The sequence below is a fragment of the Oryctolagus cuniculus genome, chromosome 11 (genome assembly GCF_964237555.1).
Source record: "Oryctolagus cuniculus chromosome 11, mOryCun1.1, whole genome shotgun sequence".
NCBI classification, from domain to species: Eukaryota; Metazoa; Chordata; class Mammalia; order Lagomorpha; family Leporidae; genus Oryctolagus; species Oryctolagus cuniculus.
The window spans coordinates 9,867,394-9,882,834 of record NC_091442.1 but is presented as its reverse complement, the minus strand read 5'-3'; the positions used below and the strand labels follow the sequence as shown (position 1 = coordinate 9,882,834).

Below are 15,441 nucleotides of genomic sequence, written 5' to 3'. Positions count from 1 at the left end.
GGGCTGCTTAGAGGCCTGATCTGTCACTGCCTCTTGGAAGGGGAGCTGCTCTCTGCTGAAACCTACAGACCCGTGATCCCTTTGATCCTTCTGATCAGGAGGGGTCCTTTTCTGCCTCCAGCCTGGGTCTGCTCTGGTCCTGGTGGCATGTGTGGCAGCTCCATTTATTGCCCTTGTGTTTTTCTGTTTTATGGATCGAGGCAGAAGAAAAAAAAAATCTTCTAAGGCCCTGAAGTCTTCACACCTGTAAAATTCCACCAGGGAACCTTGAGTGCACCCTGCAGAGCCTGCCTCCCAGCCCTGTTCTGGCTTAGAATCTGCGTGGACAGAGTGTCTGGTCTTAAGCCGCCAGCTCACGGCTCCCTTGGTCCCTCTGATGGGCTGGCGGGATGTGATGCACGCATTCACCTGCTGCCGGCCTCTCTCTGGTCCAGCGGCATTAGCAACTTTTAAGAACCTGGGAGCCTGGCTGTTTTTCTGTGGGGAGGTGGGAATACACCCTGAGGCCAGTCTCACTGGGAATATGAGTTCCCTGTAACACAGCTGCGGTGGAGGAATCAGCGGAGAGGAGCTGAGTCTGAGAGATGCACCTCACGGGCACCCGGGGGAGGCAGTCCAGCCCCGGCTTTTTTTTTTCTCTACAATGTTTTGACATTTTAAGTTCAGAGAATGTAGCTTGGTTTTATAAAGTAGATGCAGGCCAGAGGGCAGAGCACATAAAACTGTCCAAGCAAGTCCTTATGGATGGAGGCCAGCACGAAGGGCTCTTCACCTGCCCTTGTGCTTGCCCCGGAATATTCTAGAACATAATTCTCAGAGCAGTTTTGTCACAGTGAATTTGTGAGCTTCCAGCACGCTCGTCTTCAGGCACTGATTTTCTTTTTCCAAGCCGGATGAGTTTTAGAATGTAATCATTACGTCCGCATGCCCACAGCCTGGTTCCTGCTGGAGAAGATGTGTGATTGGCACGTGTTATTTGGCTACAGGACCTGCTGGAGCAGCACAGCTCTTGCATTTATTTTTTTAAAGATTTATTTATTTTACTTGAAAATCAGAGTTACATAGAGAAGGAGAGGCAGAGAAAGAGAGAGAGAGAGAGAGAGAGAGAGAGAGAGAGGTCTTCCATCCAATGATTCACTCCCCAGTTGGCTGCAATGGCTGGAGCTGCACCGATCCTGAGCCAGGAGCCAGGAGCTTCTTCCGGGTCTCCCATGCGGGTGCAGGGGCCCAAGGACTTGGGCCGTCTTCCACTGCTTTCCCAGGCCATAGCAGAGAGCTGGATCAGAAGTGGAGCAGCCGGGTCTCGAGCCGGCGCCCATGTGGGATGCAGGCACTGCAGGCAGGGGCTTCACCGGCTGCACCATAGCGCCGGCCCACTCTTGCATTTCTGAAATGTTGCTCAGTGTCTTGTTCGAGGTGTCTGGCCCCGGAGGGCAGCCAGGGTAGTGCAGGTCTTGCTAACTCCCAGGTGAATGACAGTGAGGTGGGGGTGGCAGGTGCCTGTTGGCTCCAGTTTGAATCCCAGCTCCAGCACATGCCAGATCTGAGACTTTGGCAAGTTACTTCACCTTTGTGTGCCTCACTTTTCTCATCTGTAAATTGGGTATTTAAGCAATTCCTACCTCATAGGGCTATGTGAACTCATAAATGAATTACTATGCATTTTAGCACTTCCAGTGCTGCCTGGTTTACTGTTTGCTGTTACTTATTATGCTCCAAGTGTTTTTTATTATTATTTAAATGAGAATCATGGTAGGAAATGTTTCTCAGAGTTTACTGTGCAGACAAAGCACCTGGAGACCGGGTTTCAGTGCAAATTCTGGTTTAAGAAGTAGAGGGTGGAAAGTCTGGGTCAGCAACAGGAGGAGAAACATCAGCACACACTCCCAGGGTTGCCTCTAAGGCTCCTCCCGTGGCCTGCACCCAGAACTCACTATTGTAGCAAAGCCGCTGGACGAAAAGATCCAACGTGGCTGCAGCTGCGTCGCCACACTGGCCTACAGCCTATTATAATATATTAATAGTAATATCATTATACAAAATTACCCTGGCTCCCTCCCACCCCTATCATGCACCTGATGCAAGCCATTGCCAAGACTTCCAGAAAGGCTGATAAATGGCCAGTCACCAAATTCCTAGAAATCCCTGCATTTTTCTGGAACGCTCTGCCCAACGCAGCACCCGTTGATCCCCCAAACTCACGGGGTGCAGCCCGTCCTCCTCTCAAGTGTGTGCTCTCGCTTTGCTGACTGATATTATTCCTCTGCTAACATTTGTCTACGTCCTGTCCTCAAATTCCCTCCTGGGCCCAAGAGAAGAACCAGGGGGTAGCCACCTCCCAACACAAGGGTCTTGGGCACCTGGATGGAAATTGTAGCTGTTGAGGTTGCCGGACGTCGTGGGGGCGGGAGCTCAGGGTCACTGTGCCCACTGTGGATGGTGTGGCCGGAAGTCTGGCTGGCTGGAGTGAGTTAATTTTACTGGAAGGAAGATGTGTCTTGCGCATGGATTTCTAGCGAGGCTGAATCCCATTTTTAAAGCCCCTGGCTGAAAATAGTCACTGGGGAGGGAGCCCCAAGTCCTGGGGAGACGGGGCGGGAGTTTCTCCACTGTTCTGGGCCAGCGGAGGAAGGAGGGGAGGCAGAGCCCGCCCCGAGCAGACCTGACAGCCACACGGCTCAGCCCGGCGGGGCTGGCACACCCGGGAGGACCCCCGAGGGCCGCGCAGGGCTGTGAGGCTGCGTGGGCTTTCTGCCAGGTGGTCCTGCTACGCCTGAGGACCTTTTAGCCCCAGTTCAACCCATGCTGCTCAGAGCTGCACGGGGGTGTTCTGTGCCCTCGGGGACACCGTAGCAGTGTGAGGATGCCCAGATGCACCGGGAAGCTCCACCTCACAGTCGCGAAAGTGCTGCACGCTGAAGCAAGTGGTGGTTTTTAGTTCCCCTCTGTTCTGCAAGGTTGGTCCCATGTAAAATGATAGCCCCAGGGTGGGCATTTAGCCACCAGTTCAGAGGCCTGCATCCAGCACCAGACTGTCTGGGTTTGTGTCCCAGGTCCACTCCTGATTCCAGCTTCCTGTTAATGTGCACTGTGGGAGGTGCATGGCTCAAAGGGTTGGGTCCCTGCCACCACGCGGGAGCCCAGGATTGTACTAGGATTGTACTCCCAGCTCCCGACTGTAGCCCTGGCTGATGCGAGTGTTTGGGGAGTGAACCCACAGATGGGATCTCTGTATTTGCCTCTCAGATAAACAACAACGATGATAAAAGACAGCACCCCGGGGCCGGCGCTGCGGCTCACTAGGCTAATCCTCCGCCTTGCGGCGCCGGCACACCAAGTTCTAGTCCCGGTCGGGGAGCCGGATTCTGTCCCGGTTGCCCCTCTTCCAGGCCAGCTCTCTGCTGTGGCCCGGGAGTGCAGTGGAGGATGGCCCAAGTGCTTGGGCCCTGCACCCCATGGGAGACCAGGAGAAGCACCTGGCTCCTGCCTTTGGATCAGTGCGGTGCGGCGGCCATTGGAGGGTGAACCAACGGCAAAAGGAAGACCTTTCTCTCTGTCTCTCTCTCTCTCACTGTCCACTCTGCCTGTCAAAAAATAAAAAAAAAATTTAAAAAAAGAGAAAAAAAAGACAGCACCCCATGTGGGGTGGGGTGGGGACAAGCCCTTTCTTACAGAAGGGTCGGGCTTCTGTAGCAATGCCTTATAGGAGGGCATAACTACACACAGTAACCTCACAGAGACGTGTGCACCAAGATATATGTGCAAGGAGATGTGTTGGAGGGTTTATATTTGGAGAAAATTAAATGTGCAGTAAGAGGTGACGAGCTCAATCCATTTTGGTTTATTCCCTAGGCTGAAATCCCAGGCTGTCATAAAATGACGGTGCATAGCTTCTGTGAGTTGCTACGCAGAGACCTTCCAGATATATCGTTGGGTAGGAAATATAGGCTACAAAATTGCATGCATAGTATGAGCTCATTTTTGTACAAAAGAAAACTGTCTTTCTCTCTTTCTGTAAATGAAGTTGTACGGAAGTATTAACGGGAGTTCTCTCTGGGTGACGGGATTATGAGTGAATCCTGCACTTTCCAAAATTTTTTAGAGGGAAAGAGGTGACTTGAATAACACAAATGGATGTCTGTAGAGGTAGAGGGCCAGGCTGGTCAGTTCTGCAAGGGAAGAGGGCAACCTGGGGGCTGGGAGCTGGGGAGCTGGGGTCATCTGGCCTGGCTGTGACTCCTGCTCAGGCAGCTGTGATCTGTGGGCCTGGGGCAGGTGACACCAGCCCTCTGCCTCTCTGGGTTCTCACCTGCAGAAGGGGCTCTGATGGTACCCATCTCGTGGTGGTGGTGGTGGGGATTGAGTGGGATAATGCCTGTGACGGGCCTGGCACATAGTAAGTGCTTAATAGATCTTAACAACAGGGGATTGTGCTATCGATATAGAGCAACAGCGTGCGCTCGCTCGCCTTCAACTCCAGAGGGCAGAGCCCGTGGGCAGTCATGGCGAGATACATTGCAGCTCCACATGAAAAATGTTCCCGTTACCCAAGGGTGAAGCGGAAGTCCCATCCTGGAGGTGTCCCAGTGGGTTCTGGGCAAGCAGATGGCAGAGTTATGGGAGTGACGGAGCCATCCAAGTCCCTTCTGGTCCCCATATCGAAGCCACTGGCTAGCGACGGGCAAGCTGGGGCTGCATCCCCGCACTGCCCCTTCCTGCCGGTGAGGGGCACTGGGGGTTGTCTCTCCTCCCCACACCTCTGGGTTCACACGGGCAAAGTCGTCTCTTCTGTGCATTATTGTAAGAAGTAGAAGAATCTACCTTTGACTCCTATCATTGTTTTTGTTCTGAAGACAGTGGAGCTGGGAGCTGAGCAAATCCATCCTCCCTCTCTCCCTCCCTCCCTTCCGCCTGCATTCCTGCATTCGGCAAATGACCCAGCCAGGCGGCCACCGTGTACAGACACACTGCTCCCCTGGTGAGGCGTTCTCGCGCCTGCACAGGCACCGCGCAGTGCTCTGGGCTGGTGAAGCCGGGCACCGCGCAGTGCTCTGGGCTGGTGAAGCCGGGCTCCTGGCCAGGCAGGCACAGCAGGGGGTTGTGTGGCTTCCTGGAGCGTGGGAGGGGAGGGGAGGCAAAGAGCAGATTCCTGGAGCAGGATCCAGGCCTGGGAGTGGGCAGCTCAGACGCGCCCCAAGCCCCCCTCCCCTCCCCTCTACTTGCTCTTCCCCACAGTGCTGGGGCCGGAGAGCTGAGGGCCCTGGGGGACCCTGCACCGGGGCATCCTTGCTCTGGGCTGTCTGCCTCCTTGTCGGCCTTCCTCCGTCTCAGCTACAGCTCAGCTCTCTCTCCAGGATGTCCCCAGTGTCCCTGCCAGCAGACGCAGTGGCACACCCGCCAGGGGCTAAGCCCTGCACAGTGAGCACGTGCGAGCATGCCCTCTGCAAGACGCAGGGACTCTCCCAGCAGGCTGCGTGGGAAGGGGCCGCAGGGTGATGGGGACACCTCAGAATTTCGATTTCTTTCCGCGTTTTGTAATCGCACAATATAATGTAGAGGTGGCATCCATGTGCAACTTATAAACAAGCAAATGTATAATAATTCAGATATACAAAGGGTAACTAGCAATAAATATATAGCATTGATTGTAGTAGCATAGATTTTATTATATTCTGTCATTATAATTGTATTTGTAATCGCAGCTCTAATAATATAACAACAGTAACGTGTCTCTTAGAGGCAAGTGCCTGGCAGTTTGTGACCTCAGAGGTGCACGAGCAGAAAGCGCCCAGTGCCGACCACCCCAGGCCAGGGGCAGCTCGGGAGCAGCAATCACGGACTCCTTGGGACGTCCTGCCTATAGCCTGCTCCCAGTTAGGGCTCTTCAGTGTTTGGTCAATGAACAAACTAAGGAGGAACGAGACCCAGCCATCCAGTCTGACTCGCGACCCTCGGGAGGCTGGAAGGTACTGGAATAGTCTTCCCTATGTCCACTGAAAAGCCAGTTACCAAGGGCCCACATCCCATGCCTGCGCACCTGGCGCTGTGGCCTGGCTCTGGCTCATGACTCCAGCTTCCTGCCCTCCCTCAGAGGCAGCAGGGTCCTGACACCCATGTGGGAGATCAGGATCGAGTTCCCAAGTGCCTGGTTCTGGCCCTGGCCTGAGGCGTTGCAGGCCTAGCAGACGGGAGCTCTCTGCCTGTCTGTTTCTCTGACCATTGGAATGGATAAATAAACATTACCACCACTAAAGCCCCAGATGTTAGCGGCTGTGGCGTCTCTGTCTGCAGCCACACGGGAGGCTCAGGGCTCAGGGAGGGTGTGTCTGCACTCACACGGGGCCAGCTCGAGAGCTGCGCCCAGGCCTCCACCAGCCAGAGCTCACAGGCTGGGGAGCACGCTCCTGTTCTCAGATACGAAGTCCGCCTTGCCATAAGGATTTACTGCTCTACTTTGTACAGAGAAGATAAGGGAGCGAGTGTTTCCCAAACTCCAGTCATCCGAGTCCCATTTGTGATTTTTGCCATGTTTACAGAAAACCATGTGCATTCAAAGGAAATTTCCCTTAAGCTGATTTTTTTACCTAAATAAATGTAGTAAAGAGGAAACCATCTTTATCATAATTGGAAAAATCAGTATCCTTTGCCCTCAAGGCAACTATAAAAGTTAACCCAATAAAAGTTAACCCAGTAGCAAGAGCTAGTAGATAGATACATATTTTAAAAGGATTTATTTATTTGAAAGGCAGAGAGAGAGGAAGAGAAATAAATATATGGGGGGGTGGCACTGTGCCACAGTGGGTTAAAACCCTGGCCTGAAGCGCTGGCATCCCATATGGGTGCCGGTTTGAGACCTGGCTGCCCCATTTCCGATCCAGTTCTCTGCTATGGCCTGAGAAAGCAGTGGGCCCTGCACCCATGTGGGAGACCTGGAAGAAGCTCCTGGCTCCTGGCTTTGGATGGGTGCAGCTCTGGCCATTGCAACCATCTGAGGAGTGAACCATCGGATGGAAGACCTCTCTCTGCCTCCCTTCTGTGTAACTCTGACTTTCAAATAAATAAGTTAAAAAAAAAAGAAAAATATATTTAGAGAGAGATCTTCTGTATACTCGTTCTCAATAGCCAAGGCTGGACCAGGCTGAAGTCAGGAGCCGGAAGTCCATCTGGGTCTCCCATGTGGGTGGCAGGGACCCGAGTACTTGGGCCATGACCCACTGCCTCCCTGGCGCATTAGCAAGAAGCTGGATATGAAGTGTGGGGTAGCCGGAACTTGAACAAGGCTCTCTGACATGGAGTGGTGGCTTAACCCACTGTGCACCACACCCACCCCACAGAGCTGATGTTGATTTGACATTTTGCCACGTGATGCTCTGAGCACTTCACGTGGATCAGCCGCGTAATCCTCCCAGCATCCTGCTGAGCAGGCACTTTTCCTGCTCCCGTTCTGCAGAGGTTTAAAGAAGCAAATTCTGACCACAGACACCATCAGGCAAGGACTGGGGTTTCAAGGCAAGGGGTCCAACTGCAGAGCCCACGCTGGTGCCCGCCACCCTGCCCCGCAACAGACCACACCCGCGGCCACCGCCAGCCCACTGCCCGCTGTTGTGTGAGAGGCGCATGGACAATGTGTGTCGTGAAAAAAACATGCGGACATTCCAAAGCATTTTGCACCAGAATAAACTTATCCTTTAATTTCACTTTTCCATGGAATTTTTGAAGTACCCTCATACTATCCCTAAGCTAAGAATGATTTTTGCATTTTTAAACAGTTGCAAAAATAGCAAAGACAGTAACATTTCATGATCAGTGCAGCATAACTCAAAGCTGGTGTTCCATACATAAAATTTTATTACAGCATAGCCATGTTCAGTCATTTACTAACCATTTCCTGTAGAGACGGGGACCACATGGCCTACAAAATTTCCAGTGTTGCTTCTCTGGCTTAAGAAATTGTTTGCCGGCCGCGCCAGGGCTCACTAGGCTAATCCTTTGCAAAGGGAGCCCCTTTCTGAACAGGTGCATCCCGAATACATTGTTATTTATTGCTGGGCTTCTGCTCTCTGCAAGGCAGCTCCTGGCTCTGCTGTCGGGAATGTTTGGTGCCCAGATGTCTAAAGACAAGGGCAGCTCCCAAGGCTGTGCTCCTGGTGGTTTTTGGCCTTCCCACAGAGGGTGGGAGGGCATGAAGTGCTTCCAGGTCTGGCCAGCCCCGTCTCCACCCTGCCTAGCGCTGTGGGTCTCTTTCCTTCCTTGGGCCCATTTAAACTCCGAGCTTCAGGTCTCAGTCTTCAGTGTGGCCAGGAAAGAGTGCCTTTGGCCCAACAACTTGGACATGGCCAGCTGTGACACATGTTGAAATACATCCCATGACTGAAAATCTAATTTTGTTTCTGCAACTCTTTGCTGGAAATATTGAACTGGAACAGAGAATTAAATTTGCTCAAGTTCAAATGCGGTTTGCTGTCATCCAAGCAGAATGGGTTTCTCTGTTAGTCTCTTCTGAATGCCTACGGCCGTCTGTTGGTCACCGGGGTGGACTCTCCCGAATAAAGTGACCATTTGCTCACTTCAAACGGCCCCCATCTGCTTGCCACTTGAGCAGGTGGCAGTGAATTTATTTATGTGCAAGAGTAAAGGTGAAATCATGGGCTCTGTTCTTAGACCCAGCTGTTCTGTAGGAAGAGGACAGAGCAGGAGCTGTGTGGGTTTTTCCTCCCTGTTGTTTCAAGTAAGTGCAGAACACGTTCGGCATCTCCCCTACCTTTCCTCCACGTGCGGCCCCTGCGGCCCTCGAATGCTGACCTGCCCCCCCTCTAGCCACAGAGAAGCTGAGCTGCTTCCCTAAGGCCACCCGGCGAGCCGCCTGGGGAGCTGAGATTCGAATAGAGGGGTCTCTGAGTCTGCACTGTCTTAATATCAGAGCAACTGATAGGAGCCTGGACGGAGTCGTGGAAAGCGGAATTGGAAGTGTGCGTGTGTTAGTGCCAAAGGCTTGGTGCAAGAACATTTTTTGCATAATAGATGGGTAATACATATCATGGACTTAAATTTTTAATTGTTATTTATTTTATCTACCTGCAAGGCCGAGAGAGACAGAGAGAGAGACAGAGAGAGGGAGAGAGAGAGAGAGGGAGAGAGAGACAGAGAGAGAGAGAGGGAGAGAGAGAGAGAGGGAGAGAGAGACAGAGAGAGAGAGAGGGAGAGAGAGAGACAGAGAGAGAGAGAGAGACAGAGAGAGAGAGAGAGAGGGAGGAAAAGGGGTTACGCTTCCCATCCACAGCTTCACTCACCAAGTGCCCTCTCAGGCGGGGCTGGGCAAGGCTTGGGGGTGGGCGCTCCGTCAGGGTCTCCCATGTGGGTGGCAGGAACCTGACTCTCGGAGCCATCACCGCTGCCTCTCTGGTGCACACTATTAGCAGGGAGCTGGGAGTTGAGTGGAGCCGGTCTGGATCCCAGGCCCTCCGACAGGGTAAAGTGGAATCACGGGGACGCAGCTCCGAGCGGCATCGGAGCAGCTGTGTTAAGTGCTTGCCCCTTCACTTTTCTTTTCTTCTTCCTCTTCTTCTTCTTTTTTATTTTGCTACAGAGGCCAAGTGATTCCCTCCCTCAGCTCTCCCCCTCCCGTGGCTCCTGTTGCTTTCTGGGTAAAGTCTAAAGTGGGCACAGCTTGGCACGATGTCCTCCAGAGGTCTCGCTCACTGCCCCGCCTCCGCAGGGACCTGCACACTCGCTCAGAAAGCGACCGCATCAGGCCCTGCCAGGCACAGGCGCGCCCGGCTGCAGGCCCTCAGCTCTGCTCGGCGGCAGGGCCGCAGCCACGGGCAACGATGGGCACGGCTGAGGCCCCCAGAAGCCGTGTTTCTGAAAACAAGCACCAGCCAGACACGGCTCAGAGGCTGACCCTGACGGGGTGACTGGGGCTCCAGGCACAGTGTATCGTGGGATGTTGCTATGGTGATTATAAATCCGTATCGCCGACCAGAGGGACCCTGCAGCAGCCGGGGGAATGGCAGGAGCCCACCTGCCTGCGGATTCTGCAGCCCACACGCCGAAGAGACGGCGCTGTGCCTCCTGACTATCGTATTTTCCTTCTGCAAGTCTCAGAGCTGCATTTATACTGGAGGAAATTTAATTAAAACCACAGAGAGATCTGTGCTCATACAACTAACTGCCTGGTTTAGCACACAGTTAATTGAAGTCATTGGAGAATCGTTTAAAAGTGGATTTTGTTCTCCAACCTGGGGCCCAGGACCCTGTTATGGCTGCCGTGATGGCGTCCCCGGGGCATTCTGGGACTTTGCAGCACATCTGTCGGGGCGGGGCGGGTGTTTCACTCCACTTGCCCTTTGCGTGGCTTCCCTGATAGGCAGGTGCCAGCTCCTCCATCACCGAGGGACGCCCTGCCATCCCGAAAGCCTCTCAGCTTTCTTGGTCATCAGGATCCCAGATAGGCACATGAGCTCTCACTTTATTCTTTGTCTTTAGCATCTGTTCCAAAATGATATTCTGTTTTCTAGAACGGGTTTGGAATCGGACAGATCCAGGTTTGATTTCAAGTTTAGTTATTTACTGATTCTTTGGGTGACTCAGGAAAATCCAGTTTAACCTTTCAAAGTTCCTCACCTACAAGACCAGGGCACCAACTCCACCCTCCTCTCACTTCATGCCCACAACCCATGGCCACACAGGTGAATGAGAACGATGCAGTCGTTGTTTTATTTTATTTATTTATTTATTTATTATTTTGACAGGTATTTATTTATTATTATCATTTTTGACAGGTAGAGTGGACAGTGAGAGAGAGAGACAGAGAGAAAGGTTTTCCTTTTCCATTGGTTCATCCCCCAATGGCCGCTGTGGCTGGCGCACCGCCAGGTGCTTCTCCTGGTCTCCCATGGGGTGCAGGGCCCAAGCACTTGGGCCATCCTCCACTGCACTCCCGGGCCACAGCAGAGAGCTGGCCTGGAAGAGGGGCAACAGGGACAGAATCTGGCGCCCCGGCCGGGACTAGAACCCAGGGTGCTGGCGCCGCAGGCGGAGGATTAGCCTATTGAGCCGTGGCGCCAGCCTTATTTGTTTTTTGAAAAAGGTTTATTCATTTATTTGAGAGGCAGATTTACAGACAGAAGGAGGGAGAGGTCGTCCATCCACTGGTTCACTCCCCAAATGGCTGCAATGGCCTGAGCTGGGCTGATCTGAAGCCAGGAGCCAGGAGCTTCTTCCAGGTCCCCCATGTGGGTGCAGGGGCCCAAATATTTGGGCCATCTTCTACTGCTTTCCCAGGCCTCTAACAGGGAGTTGGGTCAGAAGTGGAGCAGCCAGGACTTGCACTGGCACCACAGGCAGAGGCTTCGCCTACTAAGCCACAGTACCAGCCCTACAATCATTGTTTATTAAGCCATCACCGTCACCCTGTGAGGTTGGAATTGGCATCTATGTCCTAAAGATGGGGATCGAGGGCACGGGCCCTGACGACGCTGTGCGCCGGGCGGACGTGGGGGGCCTGTGAGTGGGGCGGGGCTTGTCCTTAGTCTGCGGTTCTAGTATTTTAGTATCTAGAATTCTAGTATTTTTTTAAAAAACTTTATTTTTGTTTCTATTTTTTGAAAGGCAGAGAGAGAAGAGATTGAGATTTTCCACTCACTGGATCACTGCCCAAATGACCACGACAGCCAGGCTGGGCCATGCCCGAGCCGGGAGCCTGAAACGCAACCTGGGCCTCCCACGGGGCTGGCGTGACGCAAGTGCAAGTACGTGGGCGCATGCGCAGGAAGGTGGCGTCAGGTGCAGGGCCGGCGCCTGCGCTCCGAACAGCTGTGCCGCACACCTGGTTTTAAGACCATCGCTAGTGGCGCGAATCAAGGTGAGTCCGTCACTTTACGGGGAACACAGATGGGGGACGTGGGACACGGGCCGGGAAAGCTGGGTGATGGCGCCCCCAGGGTTGCCCTCTTGCCGTCCCTGTGGTCAGACCTTCTTTTCCAGGAGAAGGAGACAGTTGGTTTTCAGTCCCGTCTCCCGCAGTGTGACGGGTGCGGGGCTGTCACTCCGCCACCTCCCGGCTGCTTCCAGATCCTACGTTTGGGCGGCCACTTTGCCCCTCCCAGTCGGTGGCCTTCGTTTCAGGAAACCGCAGGGGCCTAGAGGGGTGGGAGTGGGTGTCTGTGTTCACGGCCGGTACCAGGGAGCACTCTAGGAAGGGGAGTGAACCAGCGGATGGAAGACCTCTCTCTCTGGCTCTACCTCTCTCTGTAACTCTGTCTTTTAAATAAGTAAAAATAAAATCTTTTTTTTTTAAAAGATTCCAGTCCTGCTCATGTGCACCTCGTGGGGCAGAGGGTGAGGGCTCAGGTAGTGGCCACCATGAGGGAGACTTGGTTTTCAGGTTCCTGCCTTTGGCCTGGCTCAGCTCTGGCTGCTATTTGGAGTAGGGGTGGTGGGAGGAGGGGATGGTGTGTAAACCAGCAGATGGAATATCTCTCTATCTCTCTCTGTGTGCCTTTCAAATAAATAAAAATTTTTTAAAAGCAAGCTGTGGAAAACTGCCAAGATTTGAGGGGCCAAGACCTCAGCCAGGGGCGACGCCCCGGGAGCCCAGCCGGACGCTGCCGCCACTTTTCTCCTTGAGCAGCTGCTGATTGGACAGCAGAGGTGAGGCGAACAGGCCAAGAAAACTTGGGGAGATCTGCAGACCTGGGGCAGCAAGCACTGCCCTGGGGATCACCCAGGATCTGAGCTGGGGCCCTGGAGAGCTGCTGCCCAGGAGGGTGGGGGAGGGAGCGGGGGACTGAGGCTCAGCTCTGAGTCACCCCAGTCCCGATCGGGGTGGATCCATCTTTTCTTAACGCACCTGGCTGGGAGACGCAGAAGCAAAGCTTTGGAGAGGAGCTGGAAGGCTTATTTGTCTCCTCACATCGCACTGCCCGAGTCGTGTTCCAGCCTCTCTCGCTACAGCTAACTCTGCGCCGCCGTCAGCCACACCTGCTGGGCCTCCCCAGGCCCTGGCTTCCTGTGCCTGGGGCTGTCTGACACCTTGGCCAGGGATCTCTCAGTCAGGCACCTGCCCTTCTGGAAGCAAGAGGGAGATAAGTGCCCTTGAGCAGTGAAGCATGGGAGTTGGGGAAGAAATGCTTCGTTCATTGTTTTGGGCAGAGAAGAATTAAAATGGAGCTACAGTTAAATGTCTTTAGACATCTGAGCTGGATCCCCCACAGCCATGACCAAGTCAAGCACACACTCGTGATGGGTTTCCTCTCGTAATGGGTTTCCTCTCGTGATGGGTTTCCTCTCGTGATGGGTTTCCTCTCGTGATGGGTTTCCTCTCGTGATGGGTTTCCTCTCGTTCTCTCTTACAGTCTGCTCAGAACCCTGCTCTTGAGTCCTTGGATTACTACTCAAAGAAAGACTCCCAGGATACAAATCAAGTGTCAGGTTCTACTTTCTGGAAGGATCCAGGCTGGGGCAAATGGAATACAGAGGTTCAACAGTCTCCATTGTTCACCTTCGTGTCTGTCATACACAAAGCAAAACCCAGGAACAACAAAGACAAGAGTGCAGCAAAAACAAAACAGGACAACTACGGCCAACAGAAACGGAACTACAGGAAATACAGATACTGCTCTAAGAGGGCCTGTAAAGAATAATTATTAAAATGCCCAAAGCACTAAGTATCAGGATGAAGAATTTTGGCAGAGAGCAGCAAACTATAAAAGAGAATCAAGAGAAATTTCTACAACCGAGAAATAAGATGCTTAAAGGTTGAGAGCTCAGTGGGTTTGTCTGATAGCAGATTAGATGCAGCTGAAGAGAAAATTAGTCAGCTGAAAATAGATAAGAAAATAGATTAGAGGCCGACACCGCAGCTCACTAGGCTAATCCTCCGCCTTGTGGTGCTGGCACACTGGGTTCTAGTCCCGGCCGGGGCGCCAGATTCTGTCCCGGTTGCCCCTCTTCCAGGCCAGCTCTCTGCTGTGGCCAGGGAGTGCAGTGGAGGATGGCCCAAGTGCTTGGGCCCTGCACCCCATGGGAGACCAGGAGAAGCACCTGGCTCCTGCCATCGGATCAGCGTGGTGCGCCGGCCGCAGCAGCCATTGGAGGGTGAACCAACGGCAAAAGGAAGACCTTTCTCTCCGTCTCTCTCTCTCTCTCTCACTGTCCACTCTGCCTGTCAAAAAAAAAAAAAATAGATTAGAGCACAGAGACACGTTGTGGAAATAAACATATAAAATAAATAAAAAACATAAACATGCAATAAAATGTGATATTCTAGTGCATGGCATTCCAGGAGAAGAGAGACTATGAAAGAAATACCATTTGAAGCCAAAATTGCTGATAATTCTTCAAAACTGCTATGTTGAAGAATCTACGAGAATGTCAGGTGCCGCATATAAAGAAAGTCGTCTCTAGGAACACCATAGTCAAACTGCTTTAGACTGAAGACAGTGAGAGAAATTTATAAAGCATAAGAAAAAGGGATGCTACCAACCAAGCAGCAGCTAAAAGGTGATGAACTGACAGCCTCCAAGTGCAGAAGGAAACGTAGCCCCCGCTGGGGCAGGCACGTGGTGCAGTGGCCGAGGTGCTGCCTGGGATGCCCCTTCCCAGCTCAGAGGGCTGAGTGTGGATCCTGCCTCTGCCTCTGATTCCAGCCTCCCGCACATCCACACTGTGAAGCAGCAGGGGACGGCGCAGGTGTTGGGGTCCCTGCACCTGTTTGGGAGTCCTGGGTGGAGCTGCAGGCTCTGGGCTTCAGAGCTGACCTGGTCCCAGCTGTTGCTGGGAAGGGAACCAGCAGAGGAGAGGTCTCTGACTGTTTCTTTGTCTTTCCAAAAGTGAAAATTAAAAAAAAACCAAATATACCAATCTAAACCTCTATGCATAGAAAACTTGTTTTAAAAATTAAGGGAAAATGCTGGCGCCACGGCTCAATAGGCTAATCCTCTGCTTGCGGCGCCGGCATACCGGGTTCTAGTCCCGGTCGGGGTGCCGGATTCTGTCCCGGTTGCCCCTCTTCCAGGCCAGCTCTCTGCTGTGGCCCGGGAGTGCAGTGGAGGATGGCCCAAGTGCTTGGGCCCTGCACCCCATGGGAGACCAGGAGAAGCACCTGGCTCCTGCCTTCGGATCAGCGCGGTGTGCCAGCTGCAGCGGCCACTGGGGGGTGAACCAACGGCACAGGAAGACCTTTCTCTCTGTCTCTCTCTCTCACTGTCCACTCTACCTGTCAAAAAAAAAAAAAAAAAAATCAAGGGAAAATGAAGGCATCTTCTAGCAAAAGCTGAGACCTTTTCGCCAGCAGACTGGCACTACAGAAAATAATGAATCGTATTCTCCAGGCAGGCAGGAAGGGGGTGGCCCCCAGTGGGCACTCAGGGGCTCTCTGGAGGGTGAATGTGCGGTCAGATCTCAGTGAGCACTGGCTGCGAACGCATGCTTACCTGTCCT

General features: G+C 53.0%; 2 long non-coding RNA genes across 2 annotated transcripts in view; both read left to right on the top strand.

Annotated features, from left to right (window-relative positions):
• The window catches only part of LOC127487350 (uncharacterized), a 1,183,652-nt gene that overhangs the window by 559,889 nt on the left and 608,322 nt on the right, over positions 1-15,441 (top strand). The gene's annotated exons all lie outside the window — the stretch shown is intronic.
• LOC138844473 (uncharacterized) lies at positions 12,374-14,134 on the top strand. Its single transcript, XR_011380361.1, has 2 exons — positions 12,374-12,651; positions 13,356-14,134. It is a non-coding gene; the product is annotated as an uncharacterized lncRNA (long non-coding RNA).